The sequence below is a fragment of the Scyliorhinus canicula genome, chromosome 31 (assembly GCF_902713615.1).
Source record: "Scyliorhinus canicula chromosome 31, sScyCan1.1, whole genome shotgun sequence".
Taxonomy (NCBI): Eukaryota; Metazoa; Chordata; class Chondrichthyes; order Carcharhiniformes; family Scyliorhinidae; genus Scyliorhinus; species Scyliorhinus canicula.
The window spans coordinates 1,910,653-1,929,859 of record NC_052176.1 but is presented as its reverse complement, the minus strand read 5'-3'; the positions used below and the strand labels follow the sequence as shown (position 1 = coordinate 1,929,859).

The 19,207-nt window shown below is 51.5% G+C and overlaps 1 protein-coding gene across 2 annotated transcripts in view; it reads right to left on the bottom strand.

Moving 5' to 3' along the window:
• LOC119959003 (ADP-ribose glycohydrolase MACROD1-like) overlaps positions 1-19,207 on the bottom strand; it is an 811,859-nt gene that overhangs the window by 458,321 nt on the left and 334,331 nt on the right. The gene's annotated exons all lie outside the window — the stretch shown is intronic.

The window sequence follows — 19,207 nt, the reverse complement described above, 5'->3', positions numbered from 1 at the left end:
CCTGTAAGTTTCAATAAGATCCCCCCTCATCCTTCTAAACTCCAGCGAGTACAGACCCAGAGTCCTCAACCGTTCCTCATATGACAAGCTTTTCTAAACTTTTCCCTCTTGCATCTTAAACCTATGCCCCCACTCTGTCTATGCCCCTCATAATCTTGTAGACCTCTATCAGGTCGCCCCTCAACCTCCTTCGTTCCAGTGAGAACAAACCGAGTTTATTCAACCGCTCCTTATAGCTAATGCCCTCCATACCAGGCAACATCCTGGTAAATCTCTTCTGCACCCTCTCTAAAGCCTCCACATCCTTCTGGTAGTGCGGCGACCAGAATTGAACACTGTACTCCAAGTGTGGCCTAACTAAGATTCTATACAGCTGCAACATGACTTGCCAATTCTTATACTCAATGCCCCGGCCAATGAAGGCAAGCATGCCTTATGAATTCTTTTTTTTTTTATAAATTTAGATTACCCAATTATTTTTTCTATTAAGGGGAAATTTAGAGTGGCCAATCCACTTACTCTGCACATTTTTGGGTTGTGGGGGCGAAACCCACGCAGACACGGGGAGAATGTGCAAACTCCACACGGACAGTGACCCAGAGCCGGGATCGAACCTGGGACCTCAGCGTCGTGAGGCGGTTGTGCTAACCACTAGGCCACCGTGCTGCCCTGCCTTATGAATTCTTGACTACCTTCTCCACCTGTGTTGCCACTTTCAGTGACCTGTGGACCTGTACACCCAGATCCCTCTGCCTGTCAATACTCTTAAGGGTTCTGCCATTTACTGTATATTCCCTACCTGCATTAGACCTTCCAAAATGCAGTTCCTCACACTTCTCCAGATTAAACTCCAACTGCCATTTCTCTGTCCATGTCTCTAACCGATCTATATTCTGCTGTATCCTCTGACAGTCCTCATCGCTGTTGGCAATTCCACCAACCTTTGTGTCGTCAGCAAACTTACTAATCAGACCATAAAACACACAAATGTCGCACGAAACACACATACAAAACACACACTCACGCACTCAAAACACACAGGTGACTACAATGTTTGGTATATAATATATATAATATAATCTTTATTAGTGTCACAAGTAGGCTTACATTAACACTGCAATGAAGTTACTGCGAAAATCCCCTAGTCGCCACATTCCGGCGCCTGTTCGGGTACACGGAGGGAGAATTCAGAATGTCCAATTCACCCAACAAGGACATCTTTTGGGACTTGTGGGAGGAAACCGGAGCACCCGGAGGAAACCCCACGCAGACACGGCGGGGGGTAGAACGTGCAGACTCTGCGCAGACAGTGACCCCAAGCCGGGAATCGAACCTGGGTCCCTGGCGCTGTGAAGACCAAAAGACCACAAGACATAGGGGCAGAATGAGGCCACTCGGCCCACCGAGTCTGCTCCGCCATTCAGTCATGGCCGATATTTTCTCATCCCCATTCTCCTGCCTCCTCCCCATAACCCCTGATCCTCTTACAACAGTGTTAACCACTGCGCTACCGTGCCGCCCCATTATATGCAACATATATATATATTACTTACAGAATGCTTTCAACTTGAAAAACAAACATTTTAATGAGCATTTTAGTCATTTGTTTTCACCGACAATGATTGGACGAGTTCACTGCAGTGTTAATGCAAGCCTACTTGTGACAATAATTAAGATTATTATTATTATTGATTATATGTCGGTGGTGTCACTATTATTTGGAGTGAATTCATGATTTCAAAGTGACTTTTATACACGCTGGCTTTGCTGCAAATTAGAAAGTGGTACTGAGTGCTTTTACCTCGCCCTTGAGGGAGATCAGGATTACTTTAAACAATTTATCAGCGCGGATCCCTCCCTCCCGCACCCCGGTGAAGCGATGCTGTAAACTGCTGCTGATGGCGACACTCGCGGATTTCAACCTTGTTGAACGGAGCCTGATAAACTATTACCGTTTGCACCGCACTGCGCTACCGTGCTGCCCATTCCCGTTGGTGCAACAGTCAGGAAAGCACAACAACGTCTCTACTTCCTACGGAAGCTAAAGAAATTCGGCATGTCTGCCTCGACTCCCACAAACTTCGACAGATGTGCCATAGAGAGCATCCTATCCGGCTGCATCACAGCCTGGGTATGGCAACTGCTCGGCCCAAGATCACAAGAAAATGCAGAGAGTCGTGAACTCAGCCCAACGCGTCACACAAGCTTGCCATCCCCACATTGATTCTGTTTACACCTCCCGCTGCCTCAGGAAGGCAGACAGCATTGTCAGAGACCCCCTCCCACCCAGGCTTTGCCCTCTTCCAGACCCTTCCATCAGGCAGAAGGTACAGAAGTCTGAAGACCCACACATCCAGACATAGGAACAGCTTCTTCCCCACAGCTGCCAGACTCCTCAACGACTCCCCCTCGGACTGATCTGTTCCCTGTAAGAACACTATTCACGACGCTCTATGCTGCTCTTGCTCATGTATTTTGCTTTGTTTGGCCCCTTGTTCCGCACTGTAACCAATCACTGTTTCTCGATGTACCATTTGTCAATGTTCTCTGTCGATTATTCTCTTTGTCTACCATGTACGCACTGTGTGCGTTCCCTCGACCGCAGAAAAATATTTTTCACTGTACTTCGGTACATGTGACAATAAATCAAAGCAATCAAATATCAATCAAGTCAACTCTGAAGAATAAAATGCCAGAATCTGTCAAACGGGATGAGCGCACTCCGTCTTGAGCGAAGGCAAGTGGCTGAGGAGTGGCAATCCGCCGCTGATTGTCATGGGCCTGGACCTGAGTTTCGGTCTCCGGAACAAGGGGCCGAACAAGAGCAGCATAGGGCGTCGTGAATAGTGTTCTTACAAGGAAGGATAAAACTCCCTGTGCAGGGTTCCAACAAAACATTCAGTAGACTGATTCATGGGATGGAGGGGCGTGGCCGACAATCAGAGAGTGCAGATTGGTATTCCCTCGGGTTTAGAAGAATAATAATAATCTTTATTAGTGTCGCAAGTAGGCTGACATTAACACTGCAATGAAGTTACTGTGAGAATAATCTCGTCGCCACATTCTGGCGCCTGTTCGGGTACACAGAGGGAGAATTCAGAATGTCCAATTCACCTACAACAAGCACGTATTTCGGGACTTGTGGGGGGAAACCGGAGAACCCGGAGGAAACACACGCAGACACGGGGAGAACGTGCAGACTCCGCACAGACAGTGACCCAAGCCGGGAATCGAACATGGGACGCCATTAAAAAAAACAATTAAAAAAGAATATAAATAACTAGATCAAGAGCATGATCTCAACAGGTTGGGCGAGTGGGCAAACCAATGGCAGATGCAGTATAATTTGGATAAGTGTGAGGTTATTCACTTTGGAAGCATAAACAGGAAGGCAGATTACTACCTGAACGGTTGTGAATTGGGAGAGGGGAGTGTGCAGCGGGACCTGGGTGTCCTTGTGCACCAGTCGCTGAAGGTAAGCATGCAGGGGCAGCAGGCGGTAAAGAAGGCTAATGGTATGTTGGCCTTCATTGCGAGAGGTTTAGAGTATAGGAGCAGGGATGTGTTGCTGCAATTATACAGGGCCTTGGTGAGGCCACACCTGGAGTATTGTGGGCAGTTTTGGTCTCCTTCTCTGAGGAAGGATGTTCTTGCTCTCGAGGGAGAGCAGCAAAGGTTTACCAGGCTGATTCCAGGGATGGCGGGATTGTCATATGAGGAGAGATTGACGAGGTTGGGATTGTTCTCGCTGGAGTTCAGAAGAACGAGGGGAGGATCTCATAGAGACTTATAAAATTCTAACAGGACTAGACAGGGTAGATGCAGGGAAGATGTTACCAATGATGGGTGTGTCCAGAACCAGGGGTCACAGCCTGAGGATTCAGGGTAAACCATTTCGGACAGAGATAAGGAGACATTTCTTCACCTAAAGAGTGAGCCTGTGGAATTCATTACCACAGGAAGTAGTTGATGCTAAAACTTTGATCAAGAGGCGGCTGGATATAGCACTTGGGGAGAATGGGATCAAAGGCTATGGGGAGAAAGCAGGATTAGGCTATTGAGTTGGATGATCAGCCATGATGGCGATGAATGGCGGAGCAGGCTAGAAGGGCCAAAAGGCCTCCTCCTGCCCCTATCTTCTATATATCTATGTAACTAGCCACGCAATCTAATCCCACCTCCCAGCCCGCTGGTCTGTAGGTTACAGCACTTCAGGGGCAGATACAGGTACGTTTCCAATTAACTCTGGGCTTCCTGCTTCCACCATCAAAACGAGCAGCGAATTGCAAACCCCCACCGCCCATTGGGTGAAGAAGGATTTCCTCATGTCCTCTCTCACCCGCTGCCAGTCATAGAACATAGTACATAAGAGTGCTGAAGGAGGCTATTCGGCCCATCGAGTCTGCACTGACCCACCCAAGCCCTCACTTCCACCCTATCCCCATAACCCAGTAACCCCTCCTCACCGTTTTTGGTCACTAAGGGGCAATTTAGCACGGTCAATGCACCTAACCTGCACGTCTTTGGGCTGGGAGGAAACCACAGCAGCCGGAGGAAACCCATGCAGGCACGGGGGAGAGAACGTGCAGACTCCGCACAGTCAGTGATCCAAGCCGGGAATCGAACCCGGGACCCTGGAGCTGTGGAACTAACCACTGTGCTACCGTGCCGCCCATACCGTGATCCCCTGCTTGCCCTGCAATGGGGCAGCGCCCCTGCGGAGCGCCAATCCCTGGTGGGCCCCTGATTGAGCTAGGCCCTTGATGATGCAGCCGGGGGATGAGGGTGTCCCAAGGGGCGGCCTGGGTGGGCTCCCAGATCACCGGAGGCCTTCTGAGCATTTAACGGACACAGGCGGGACTCAGCAGTGCGAACAGCCAGGAGCCTGGGAATAGCACCATAGGGGTGTGAACAAAGAACAAAGAAAAGTACAGCACAGGAACAGGCCCTTCGGCCACTCCAAGCCTGTGCCGACCATGCTGCCCGTGTGCAGCAACGGCGCTCTGAGCGAGGCAACCTCCGACCCCGAGGGGCACATCCCAAATCCACGGACATGTCACCAAGTATCTACCCCCTACTGCCCCAGGACGGGACAACCATTCCCCAGCAAGCCTGACAATCTTTCAGTATTCTTTTAAGCCTCCTTTTGTAATTCATTCATTGGACGGCAAATGGGCATCGCTGGTTGTGCCAGCATTTATTGCCCATCCCTAATTGCCCCTTGAGGGGGCAGTTAAGAGTCGACCACATCGCTGTGGGCCTGGAGTCACATGTAGACCAGAGCGGGTAAGGACGGCAGATTCCCTTCCCTGAAGGGGCGTTAGTGAACCAGGGTGGGTTTTTAACGATAATCGACAATGGTCATCGTTAACTCCAGACGTTTTGTTGAATTCTAATTTCTGCAGTGGCGGGATTTGAACCTGCATTCCTCAGAGCATTGCCCTGGGTCTCTGGTTTGCCAGTGACAATACCACAAGGCCACCACCGGTACCGCCGAACGGATGGTCACTGGACGGACTCGAGACGGCAGCGGTTATCGTCGCTGATCTTTGGGAGTTCTACCTGTCATAACATGCACCCGTGCACATCATGGGGAAAAAGCTGGCAGGGGCAGACTCCCAGGTGAGCCAACCAACATACAGAACAGAGCAGGACCAATCAGCAGACAGCTGACCGGGGGGGAGGGGGCTTCCAACTATAAAACACACGAGGCATCAGCACTCCGCCTCTTTCCACTGGTGACAACTGTAGTGACAGTCAGGGTGTACAACTCATTCAACACCTTCTATACGCGGATCAGAGCTAGTGTCATGTGAGAGTACCCTTAAGAAATGGGTGTTTAAGCAATGTACCTTTAAGAAATGTAGCAGCTCATATTACTGAAGTGATGTCAGAGGGTGGGGGAAGCTGAGCTCACTTCTGCTTTTAGTTTCAGTTTGAGAGAGAGCAGCTGAAAAGTGCCTGGCTGGTTTGCTGAGAGCTACATGAAGAAAAAGAGCTTGGGTGTGTCTGTGTTTGCAGTGAGCTGGATCTGCTGTGATCTCTGCCAGGAAAGACTATCTCTGAATCATTTGGGTGATTTAAACTCATAATAGTAATGTCTTTAACCTGATGTGTTTCTGTTTAAAGGTGTTTGGAGGGTTGAAGGAACATTTTGAGGGATTATTTAGTATTGTATTATTTTCGGGGTTACCTTTGAAGGGGTGGTAAGTGATCCAATGTTTATTTGAAAAGGTTAAGTTGAGTTCATGGAATAAACATTGTTTTGTGTTTAAAAACCCACGTGTCCATAATTGTAATACCACACCTGGAGGCCAAGCCGTGTGCTTCAAAAGCAACAATACATTAAAGGGAGAGGTTGGTTGAACTCCATGGTACATTTTGGGGTTCTGAAAACGCCGCTCCCATAACACTAGCCTGGTCTAGATAGAGTTAGTTTACTTAGAGTAGTAGAGAGTCAACCCACAGGCAGCTGTGTGCTTCGTTACTGAAGTTCAATAAATCTTATTGAACTATCGCCTACTTTGGTGTATGCTTTATCGTTTAACTGCATCGTGTTGCAGTCCGTGTTACCCCAGGGTGAATAACACGACACTACCGATTGGTGCCTCGCTGGACAGTGGCTTTATGCACTGGTGCCCTGAGGGGGGGACTGGCTTGTCGATCCCATATTTAAGAAACCGTATGCTCTGGGACGTGGCCCTCATGGGGCTGAAGGAGTACGCAATTGACACAGATGACAAGCACGCACAATGTCAAACTGCTTTGCTGAGAAAAGCTGTTAACATTGAGCCACCGTGTCTCCCGGCCATGGCAGCATCTAAACAGAGGACCAACGCAAGGATTGATGTGCAAAGGGAGTTTTCACCCTTATTGAGCAAGTGAACATTAATTGAGTTGTTAAAAGCTCTCTCGCCCTGCAATAGCTCCGCTCAAGGTGGCTTGTAGCTGCAAGCTCGTGCAGCTTTTACATGACAACCACTCAGTCCAATTACAGTCCATCTCCCAAATATTGCTGACTGCCTGCATTCGTACACAGCGTTGTCATTTACTGAGCGGCCGCTCACTGGCCTTGCTGCAGTTCAATTCTGATTGATGCGCCGCACAACGGTTCCCGTCGAGGCCTTTGAGAAGTCGGGGGGGGGGGGGGGCCCACAGATTCTCTGATAAAGTGCAGAGCTTTGGAAGGCAGGAGGTTGAAAAAGGCAACTTAAAGGCGTAATGAAATAAGAACAGGGAACACTGGAAAAACCCAGCGCGGGGGGGGGGGGGGGGGGGGGGGGGGGGGGGGGGGGGGGGGTGGCGGTTGAGAGAGAGAGAGGGTAACAGAGCTTTTTTTTTAAATAAATTTAGATTACCCAATTATTGTTTCCAATTAAGGGGCAATTTTAGCGTGGCCAATCCACCTACTCTGCACATTTTTGGGCTGTGGGGGCGAAACCCACGCAGACACGGGGAGAATATGCAAACTCCACACAGACAGTGACCCAGGGCCGGGATCGAACCTGGGACCTCAGCGCCGTGAGGCGGTTGTGCTAACCACTAGGCCACCGTGCTGCCCTGGGTAACAGAGCTAATCTGTCGCGTCCGTCGTGACCCCTGCCCGTGTCAAAGCCGTCCCCGCTCCAAGCCCCCCCCCCTTAGAAACTGCCACCTTGCTCGGAATTACGATTCCAGACTAGAACTGGGGTCGGGGGGGGGGGGGGGGGGGGGGGGCACCCATATAAATTGTCACAAATAAATCCAGTGGACAATTCAGCAGGATGCGGAACTCACCAGCATTGGGATTGGTTGAGGCGAGTAGTAATCGTAAGAATCCCTTCGGGGCAAAAGGAGGCCATTCGGCCCACTCCGAAAGAGGGTCCACTCGCCCGCCCGGTTCCCGTAGCCTTTGGGCACGAAGGGTAAGGGGGCAATTTTAGCGCGGCCAGTCCACCTGACCCGCACATCTTTGGGCCGTGGGGGGAAACCCACGCAGACACGGGGAGAACGTGCAGACTCCGCACACACAGTCACCCAAGCCGGGAATCGAACCCGAGACCCTGGCGCTGTGAAGCAACTGTGCTAGCCACTGCGCTACCGTGCCGCCCGCATTTAAGGGGGAAGCTGGATAAACACATGGGGGAGAGTGGAGCAGAAGGATCTGGCGATGGGGTGAAATACTCTGGAAGGTGGCTCGTGTTGAGAATAATCAGGCCTGTTTCTGTGCAGTGCAGTCTCCGTACTCCCACCCTTGGGTTTTGCTCCTCTGCCGTCATTAACCTTAATTGTGCTCCCCGTCCCTCATCACCGTCGGTCCAAGAGGTGGGCATTCATCTGTGAATAACATCTCCCTTTGTGCACTGATTCAGTTGGGTGCAGTTTCCACTCATTAAAACGGGATTAAGGAGATGGGTGACCTCTCTCTCCCCCGCCCATGTGGAAGTTAGGATCTTGTTGCCCTGGCCAATCGGCTGCTGTTTCTGGTTTACACGGCACTGCGGCAATTAGGATCCGGTACCAACACTGCGTCGGCAACATTTGTGGGGCAACCAAAAGTAGCCGGCAGGGCTTAGCCCGCCTGCCCTGGCACCCTAGCTTCCTTCCACCTCGTTACATCTGAAGGTTATCTGCCTTTGCCGCTCTGCGGCACGAACGTATATTTAGCCTCAAACAAACTGCTCCGGGCCACGTTAACCTACACCGGAGCTCGCCCTGCCAGCTTGGTTTTCCGACGTGCAAACTGGGCGAGGCATCGGCTGCGAGGACTGAGCGCAGTTCCAGCGGCCCAAAGCCAGCGGGGCGGGTTCAGCCCCGTGAATCCCGGCGCTCGAACCGCCGAGAGACGCGCGTCTACTCAATCGGACCCGTGTCGTTGAGCAAGGGGCTGGAACGGGGGGAACCGTAGAATCGTGGAATTTACCGTGCAGGAGGAGGCCACACTGCCGGCTGGCATGGGCACCGTCAAGGTGCCCAGCTGACATTTTTGTTGTGCGCGCGATCTGGCCCGTCATGGGTGTTGGAGTAATTGTGTGGGGAGGGGGTGGGGGGGGGGGGGTGGGGAGGCAGACCCCCTTCCCATAGCGCGTTGGGAGGTGGGGGGGACTGGGGGGAGGTCAGGGAATGTTTTGGGGGGGCCTTGAGAGATTGGGACGCCATTTACTCTCGCTACAATGGGGAGTTCCGGCAAGCGGGGCTCCCCACTAGTACAAATCAGGACTAAGTGTGGCCTCGGCCTGCACGAACGAGAGGCCTAACTGGGCCACGTACAGGGACTGGGACACTGACAGTAACACGCTGGATTTAAACCTGGGCAGCGCGGTAGCACAGTGGTTATCACTGTTGCTTCACAGCTCCAGGGTCCCAGGTTCGATTCCCCGGCTTGGGTCACTGTCTGCGCGGAATCTGCACGTTCTCCCCCCCCCCCCCACCGTGTGTGCGTGGGTTCCCTCCGGGTGCTCCGGTTTCCTCCCACAAGCCCAAAGATGCGCAGGTGAGGTGGATTGGCCGTGATCAATTGCCCTCAGTGTCCAAAAAGGTTGGGTTACGTGGGGTTGCTGGGTTACGGGAATGGGATGGCGGCGTGGGTTCAGGTAGGGGGCTCTTTCCAAGGGCCGGTGCGGACTCGCTGGCCCGAATATTAAAGGGCGCGGATGAAGTAGCACCAGATACTTCAAGATAAACAGGAAAGGGAGGTACAGAAGTACACAGAAAAGCAGCAGGCTTATTTAACATCAAAGCTTGAATTCGCCGTCTGCCGAAAAGATTAAAGCAGCTTGTTCTGTCAATGTGAATTCTTTTCTTCCTCTGTAGATTGCGTGCAGCTCTGAAGGAGCAGTGTACTGTCAGAGGTGCTGCCTCTCAGACGAGGTATGGCTTTATTAATTGTGCCAATGCAAATCAGGATGCACAGCCCATGTGTGTTGTATGCAGGGAAGTACTGGCAAAGAAAGATTAAACCCCTCAAAACTTCAAAGGCATTTGAAGATTAAGCATGGCGAGTTCAAGGACAAACCGCTTGATTTTTTTCAACGGATGCAGTGAGATCTTATATCATCATCTGGAGTTTTTAGCAGAAATGTGACCTTGAATAAGTGAGATCGTGAGGGCCAAGTAGGCTCAACTGTCATGTTAGGCGGAAATAATGGGTCCTGATGGGTGGCGTGGGCCGCAAAGGTGGGCTGGCATAGGTCGAGAAGATGGGCTGGTGTGGGTCGAGAAGATGGGCTGGTGTGGGTCGAGAAGATGGGCTGGCTTTAGTTGCGAAGGTGGGCTGGTGTGGGTCGCGAATGTGAGCTGGCTTTACTCGCGAATGTGAGCTGGCTTTAGTCGCCAAGGTGGGCTGGTGTGGGTTGAGAAGATGGGCTGGCTTTAGTTGCGAAGGTGGGCTGGTGTGGGTCGCGAATGTGAGCTGGCTTTACTCGCGAATGTGAGCTGGCTTTAGTCGCCAAGGTGGGTTGGTGTGGGTCGAGAAGATGGGCTGGCTTTAGTTGCGAAGGTGGGCTGGTGTGGGTCGCAATGTGAGCTGGCTTTACTCGTGAATGTGAGCTGGCTTTACTCGTGAATGTGAGCTGGCTTTACTCGCGAATGTGAGCTGGTAGTCGCGAAGGTAGGCTGGTATGGGTCGAGAAGATGGGCTGGCGTGGGTCGTGAAGCTGGGCTGGCTTTATTCGCGAAGGTGGGCTGGCATGGGTCGCAAAGGTGGGCTGGCTTTACTCGTGAATATGGGCTGCCATGGGTCGCGAAGGTGGGCCTGCATGGGTCATGAAGCTGGGCTGCCGTGGGCCGCAAAGGTGGGCTGGCGTGGGTCATGATGGTGGGCCAGCCTGGGTCGCGAAGGTGGGCCATTGTGCGTGTGTCTCGAAGGATGGTAAAAATGGGTCCCGGGCAAAATGGTTTGAAAACCACTGCCATAGCCCGATGCAGCACACGAGGCAGCCAATCTGTTCAGACCTCCTTTCAGAACCGACACGGACTCGAAACACGGCATTCCCCTCCATACATACCGCCACCCCCGTTGAATTTTTCCAGCATTTTCCCGTTTTGTCCCAGCTTCCTGGATTGAAGGCTGGAAATCGAGTTGGCACTTTGGGAAGCGAGGTGTGCGGGGTGGGGTTTGGGGATGGGGCGCTGGGGGGTGGTTTCTTGGAGTGGCAGAGGTCCGACGTAGGTCAATGCTTCATTGGCTGTCAATGCTTTGGCACGTCCTGTCGACAAACACAGATCTTTCACTTCTTGCACTTTATCTAACTTCGAGGAAAATAGCCAAGGTGATAAAGCAACTCGGTTAGGGTGGGGAGGTGGAAGTTACACAGACACAACGCGTAGGCAAGCACGTGTTCTTGAAAATACAGAAAAATGTGTCATTTGAAACATGGAAGTCTGGCAATATCTGGTCTGAGAGAAACATGCGAGGATACAGGGAAAGATCCCACAAAGGGTTAATAGCAGCTGCAAAGAGCAGGATTGTAAAATGCAGATTCTTTCCCACAAGCAGGTTTAGCAAACACACAGGATCCTTGTAGTAAGCTAAAACAATGGCTCACACCTTCATTGAATGTAACTATCTTAGGAAGTATCTGGAAAAGCATGGATGAGAATTTCAATTGAATTAAGTGATGAATGTTTAAAACAGGCAGGTCTTTCAAGTCATAACCAAGTAAAATTTTAGCATACAGCTAAAAGCAAAGGTTTCACACCTTCACTGAAATTAACTCTCTTAGTAAACAGCTGGAAAGGATGGATGATGTTCAGTCGAATTTGGTGTCAATTCTAAGTGTGAAATTCTACTAACATCAAGTCAATTAAAGAAAATTGGAGACAACCTGTCTATGAGAAACATAATTTAAAGTCAAAAGGCAAAGTTATTAGGGGCAGCACGGTAGCATTGTGGATAGCGCAATCGCTTCACAGCTCCAGGGTCCCAGGTTCGATTCCGGCTTGGGTCACTGTCTGTGAGGAGTCTGCACATCCTCCCCGTGTCTGCGTGGGTTTCCTCCGGGTGCTCCGGTTTCCTCCCACAGTCCAAAGATGTGCAGGCTAGGAGGATTGGCCATGATAAATTGCCCTTAGTGTCCAAAATTGCCCTTAGTGTTGGGTGGGGTTACTGGGTTATGGGGATAGGTGTTAACCTTGGGTAGGGTGCTCTTTCCAGGAGCCGGTGCAGACTCGATGGGCCGAATGGCCTCCTTCTGCACTGTAAATTCTATGTATGAGCTGGGGACAATTGGAAAATTAAATTATTCAAATGTCAGAAATTAAAAGTAACACCTATTGAAACCAAAGCATCTTTGAATATCACAAAGACAATGTAATCAGATCTGAGAGGTGAGGCCATGCCCAAAATGATTACTTAGTTGTATTAAAATGTTTACATCAAAGATACTTTTTAACAGTCATAAAGTGAAATAAGTTAATTTACAGTAAGGCTCTAAAAACTTAATAATTGGTACAAAGAGAATATAAACCCAGGGAGCAGAAGCAGACCGACAACAGGACAGGAGGAGAGTGAGAATTCCTGTTCACCATTTAGAATGTTGGCCCTTTTTGGTACAGGGGGAATTCTAAGAATAGTGGCGAGTTTTCAAAAACACACGGCAAATGTTTCTTTGTCAAGGCTTAAATTAACAGCTCATCAATTGTCAGCTCAGGAGATTTACTTTAATGCGAACAGTTTAATTCATTAATTTACTTAACATATTTTGACAGGGTTTCATATAACAAGTGTAAAATCGCAGTGACAGCAGAAGTGATAATAAGCAGCGGCATGTGTTTTGAAAGAGGCAATTTAGCTCGTGCCTGTTTGCACGTTTTTTTTTATTTACTGGGAGTAACGGAGAAAATAAGTTTGAGAAAGACAAACTGTTATGTAGGTTACGGAGGAGATGCAGTTAGTGAGATAGCAGTTTCGAAATAGGGCGGCACGGTAGCACAGTGGGTTAGCACTGTTGCTTCACAGCTCCAGGGCCCCGGGTTCGATTCCCGGCTTGGGTCACTGTCTGCGCGGAGTCTGCACGTCCTCCCCGTGTCTGCGTGGGGTTTCCTCCGGGTGCTCCGGTTTCCTCCCACAGAATAAAGATGTGCAGGTTAGGTGGATTGGCCATGCCAAATTGTCCTTAGTGTCCAAAAGGATTAGGCTGGTTTCCGGTTAGGGTGGGGGGGGTGTGGGTTTGGGTAGGGTGCTCTTTCCGAGGGTCGGTGCAGACTCGATGGGCCGAATGGCCTCCTTCTGCACTGCACATTCTCTGATTCTATGAAATCGGGGCCTCCCTCTTTCTCCTCACTGTTTTCGTCTCCTCCAATGTGTCCTCTGCTTCTCCGCAGACTCCGTTTCTTGCTTCTTTTTTAAAATAAATTTAGAGTACCCAATTATTTTTTTACCAATTTAGCGTGGCCAATCCACCTATCCTGCACATCTTTTGGGTTGAGTGGGGTGTGAGACCCACACAGACAACAATGTGCGAACTCCACACGGACGGGATCAAACCCAGGTCTTTGGCGGCGTGAGGCAGCAATGCTAACCATTGCGCCGCCGTGCCGCCCCTTGACTCCGATTCCTGTTGAGATATTGTCATGGCAGTGTCCCTTTAATAAATGTTTTTGTCTTTTCACATGGCTTCAGTGATATCATTGTGTGGGTGGAGCTGGGCTGTGGCTCTGGGAGTTGGTTTTACTTTCGCTTTGAGTTTTTACCTGGTACTGCACAGGCTGTACTGCTCAGGTTGAAAAGAAGTGTCTCTCTGATTTTATATTAAAAGCTGTTTCCAGATTACTTGATAATTTAAAAGTGAAAATTGCCTTGCCTTCTGGAAGGAATTCCAACCTGCTGTTTTGGGAGGGAAACAAGAGCATCCAAACCAAGTTTTAAAGACAGTAAGTGAGCCATATGCTGGCTCAAGCCTTTGAAAAGGGTTTTTTTTGGTTTATGAGATCTTGCTATTAAATTGGAACAGTTAAAGGGGGGAATTTATTAAGGGTTATACATAGATTATTGTAGCTGTGTGGGGTATTTGGGGGCGATTCTCCAATATGGAGCCCAAGTGTTCGCGCCATCGTGAACGCCGTCGCGTTTCACGACGGCGCGAACCGGGTCCTGGTACGACCCATTCTGTCCCCCACAGGAGGCCAGCCCAGCGCTGGAGCGGTTCACGCCGCTCCAGCCTCCTTTCACGGCGCCGATGGGTGCCGCACCAATCCGCGCATGCGCAGTTGGGCCGCGCCATCCTGCGCATGCACGGGGGACGTCTTAAGCGCGCCGGCCCAACTGGGGTCGGTGTTCAGGGGCCGGCTGAGCCAGAAAGTAGTCCCCGGGGAGGGAGGGGGGTGGTGGTGGAGAGGCTGGCCCGGGGATCGGGGCCAGACCCCATCGGAGGCCCCCGACCCGGTGAAGGAGCCCTCCCCCCAAGCCACCCCCCCCCCCCCCCCCCCAACCGTTCGCGCAGAGTTCCTGCCGGCAGCGACCAGGGGTGAACAGCGCCGGCGGGACTCTGTCGTATCGGCGAGGCCGCTCGGCCCATCTGTGTGTGTAGTTGGCAAAAATGCTTACCGGGTGTGTCCATAAAAATGTTAACTAAACTCGTAGAATAAACTTTGTTTCTGATTAAAAGCTCTGACTAAGAACTCTGTTGAATAATACCTGAAAGACAGGCCCATGTACTCATCGTATCCAAAATCTATAAACAGCTGTAGGTCAGGGGAACACCATGGTATACTTTGGGACTTTTCTAAAGCCTGTCCCATAACAATATAAGGCCACAGGCTTCATTCCACACACACCCCAACTCCCATTCTACTAACTAATCACAAGGATCAATCTGGGCGAGGAAGGGGTGAGAAGGGGGGGGGGATGATGCCAACCCAGTTTGTTGCTCTGATTTAACCTGACGGAAGATCCCGAGTGGCCCTGACCAGGCGGATGTGTAAAGAGGCAGGAAAACGAGGGATTATAATCTATTTTCTTTCAGCAATGTCCCCGCCATGCTTTTCATGGGCCAGAAACAGGCTGTAGAACATGGAACATAGAACAGTACAGCACAGAACAGGCCCTTCGGCCCTCGATGTTGTGCCGAGCCATGACCACCCTACTCAAACCCACGTATCCACCCTATACCCGTAACCCAATAACCCCCCCCCTCCCCTCCTTAACCTTACTTTTTAGGACACTAAGGGGCAATTTATCCCGGTAATCCACCTAACCCGCACATCTTTGGACTGTGGGAGGAAACCGGAGCACCCGGAGGAAACCCACGCACACAGGGGGAGGACGTGCAGACTCCGCACAGACAGTGACCCAGCCGGGAATCGAACCTGGGACCCTGGAGCTGTGAAGCATTTATGCTGACCACCATGCTACCGTGCTGCCCCAATAAGAAACAACATCAAAGGGCTCGTCCGGGATTTGAACCCGGGACCTCTCACACTTTCCTGCGGCACAAACCCCGAAGCGAGAACCTTACCCCTAGACCAACGAGCTGTGACCTGTGATTGTTAAAATTGGGTTGAGCCACAGAATGACAGCCAGGGTCTAAAACGGCAGTAAGAAGTGGTTTCGATATTTGAAGCAACCAAGAGGAACATCAATAAGAATTTGCACAAGGCAATAAAATAAGTCGTTTTGAAGTGGCTTGTTTTAGTTCTAAGGGGGACAAATGCTGGTTGTGAAAATTGTAAGTAAGTGAGGCGAAGATAGGTTATGGTTACTTTTTGAAATATCAGAGCTGAAGTATTAATAATAATCTTTATGAGTGTCACAAGTAGGTTTACATTAATGCTGCAGTGAAGATACTGTGAAAAGCCCCTAGTCGCCACATTCCGGCGCCTGTTCGGGTACGAAGCGGGAGAATTCAGAATGTCCAATTCACCCAACAAGCACGTCTTTCGGGGACTTGTGGGAGGAAATTGGAGCGCCCGGAGGGAACCCACGCAGACACGGGGAGAACGTGCACAGACAGTGACCCAAGCCCGGGAATCGAACCCGGGACCCTGGCGCTGTGAAGTAACAGTGCTAACCTGAGTGCCGCCCATGCACCAGGGGGTCGGATTGTTGCAGGCCGCACGCCGTTTATCGCCCTCAGCTAAGTGCCTGTTTATGTTTGGTTTCCCAGCAGGGCAGGAGCCTGTCGGGATTAATCCCACCAACCTCGTAGTCAAGTGGTGCTCCCCGGACACCAGTCCCCCCTCCCCCCAGCAGAGAGCGGCTAATTTATCACTGACCCGAGGGTCGACCTTGCCATCTGTTATTGTGTGGAGGCTCCATTTCGCAGTGGCATTAACCATCGGGGGAGCGCATACGATCCGCCTTAAAGATATTTTATAGCGTGTCCCAGTGGTGCAACACCTTGACAGAACGGCAAAACAAAGGGGAAAAGATATGTTCCACATGGGTGGGAAAAGGGCAAGATAAAGCACTCTGCGAGGAAAACTAAAGTAACTAAAAGGAGGTGCAACTTTGTCAAGTGTTCCGGCACTGAACATTAAGCTGATGTGAGTCAAATCAGGTTAGAGGATTATACACGTTCCAAATGCTCAACGAGCTACTTATGAAGCATGGCAATAAATGAGCGGCCCACAGCATAGTCAGATTCGTTAAAGTTTTAAATGCCTGCTCGTGTGCATTGAGGCGGAGGTCATCCATCCCGAAGGGATCGACTGTCGGTGTGATTGTGAAGCTGATGCGGGATGCAAGAGACATTCCCGCGTAAAATGGCCCTCCCGGGTTACGTCTTACCCGCTGCCTGCTGCCAGCGATGCTGTGTCATTGAATTGAACCCACGCTGCTGGCCTGCCTTGGTCTGCTTTCAAAGCCAGCGATTTAGCCCAGTGTGCTAAACCAGCCCCTCAACCAGACTTCATGGTTGAAATGCTTCAAGTGGTTTCAAATTACACACACCGCTGAACTCGATTGGGAGTACCCCACCCAGATGCACTTGCATTTTTAAAATGGTGTTAACCAATCAAACATCAGCGGCGAAGAATGCTCTTCACCCCAATATAACTTCCCCAAGTTACAGAAGATCTAACTCAGGCGGCAGTAGAAACCGCATGGGAGCGGCAGTAAGTGACACTGGCGGAGTAGGTCCAACCTAGCTCTGCCCATCTTCACTTTCCCAGTGTCGAACGCGCAGCCATCCATCGTGGTACTAAATGATGGAACCATCAATTCACTAGACACGTGCTTTAAGATATGAACAGTGGTTTTAATCTACTTACAACAGAGCCAGCCTGTTCCGCATTGAACTCTCGATGAACTGAACGACTGGCTCTGAGCATTGGTATTTATACAGCAGACCAGGGGGAGGGGTCGTGGGCAGAACCAAGGGTGGAGCCCTGTACAAACTCCTAAGCATTCCCAGCGCTACTCCCCCTAGTGGTCGGGCAACGCAACTGCGCTTACAAATGCATAATCTCATGTATATACAATACAGTGTGAATTACGGACTTACATTCACCACACTAAAACCATTCCATTTCTTTATCGAATTACCTTTTGATTTATATTGAAATGAGGAGTAAATGAGAAGGCAACGTTATTGGGATGCGATACTGCCGGCCCCAGATTCTTCACCGTGGTTTATCAATGGGCTGCACCTCCCAAATGCGATGCCACTGCCGCACCCACGCTGGCCCCAAAAGGAACGTGAACCGTTGTGATCTCAATGGGCAGTGGAAGCAGCTTCAGTTGGAAAGGAAATTGAACGAAGACTGGAAAAGGCGGCACGGTGGCACAGTGGTTAGCACTGTTGTTACACAGCTCCGGGGTCCCGGGTTCGATTCCCGGCTCGAGTCACCGTCTGTGCGGAGTCTGCACGTTCTCCCCCCCCGTGTCTGCGCGGGTTTCCTCCGGGCGCTCCGGTTTCCTCCCACAAGTCCCGAAAGACGCGCTTGTTGGGTGAATTGGACATTCTGAATTCTCCCTCTGTGTACCCGAACAGGAGCCGGAATGTGGCGACGAGGGGATTCTCACAGTCAGTGCAGTGTTAATGTGAGCCTGCTTGCAGCACTAGTAAAGATTATTATTAAAAGATGCGTAGGGCTCTGGGGAAAGAGCAAGGCAGTGGGGGCGAGTCGGACTGATCTTTCTAACTGCGGATACCGACACGATGGGCTGAAGGATTTTGGGTGGGATTCTCCGGTATCCGGCGGGTGGGCCTTACCGGCGCTGAAGAGTGGCGTGAACCACTCCGGCGTTGGACCGCCCGGAAGGTGCGGAATCCTCCGCAGCTTCGGGGGCTAGGCCGGCACTGGAGCGATTGTTGCCGCGCCAACCGGCGCTGAAGGGCCTCCGCCGGCCGGCGCGAATTGGCGCATGCGCAGGAGCGCCATCGTGTTCCCAGAACCGCTGGCCGTGTTTCCTGCGCATGCGCAGAGGGTTTCTTCTCCGCGCCGGCCATGGTGGAGCTTTACGCAGGCCGGCGCGGAGGGAAAGAGTGCCCCCACGGCACAAGCCCGCCCGCAGATCGGTGGGCCCCCGATCGCGGGCCAGGCCCGCGTGGGGCCGCCCCCCCCCCCCCCCCTCCACCTCCCGGGGCCGGATCCCCCCCTCCCCCGAGGATTCCGCCGGCCGCCCGCAGAGCCAGATCCCGACGGTACAGACCTTGTGGTAATTCACGCCGGCGGGACTGGCCGTAAACGGGCGGCCGCTCGGCCCATCGGGGTACGGAGAATCGCCGGGGGGGGGGGGGGGGGCTGCTGCCAACGGCCCCCGACAAGCGCGGCGCGATCCCCGCCCCCGCCAAAAGCGGGCGCCCGGAAAATTCGGCAGCCGGCGTCCGAGCGGCGGGGCGGGAGGAATTCACGCCTTCCACGGGCGATTCTCCGATCCGGCCGGAGAATCCCACCCTTTGTCTCAGACGTCATCACGGTGCAGCCTAACCATTTTTAATGCTCCTCTGCGCAGCACACCGGAACGTTTTTCCACTTTAGTAGCGCCATGTCAAGGCAGATTAGGAGCAGCAATCTGGCCAGGCCCTGCCACAGTTAACAGCGAGTAAGCCACCGACCGCACTGTGGTCACCTCGGAGAGCCTCCGGCAGTACATTGTGCCTTGATGCGATCGCTCAGCATGCGGTGCAATGGCTGAGTATTTTCGCGTGGATTAGCGGAGAAAGTTATCAGCAGGGAAATAAATGAGTTCCATTTCCTATTCAGCTAATCCCTCCGGAATTCTCAGTAAGCGAGCTTATAAAATCCGTCTGAAAACCAATAATGGGTTGGAAAATTGAAGCTGATT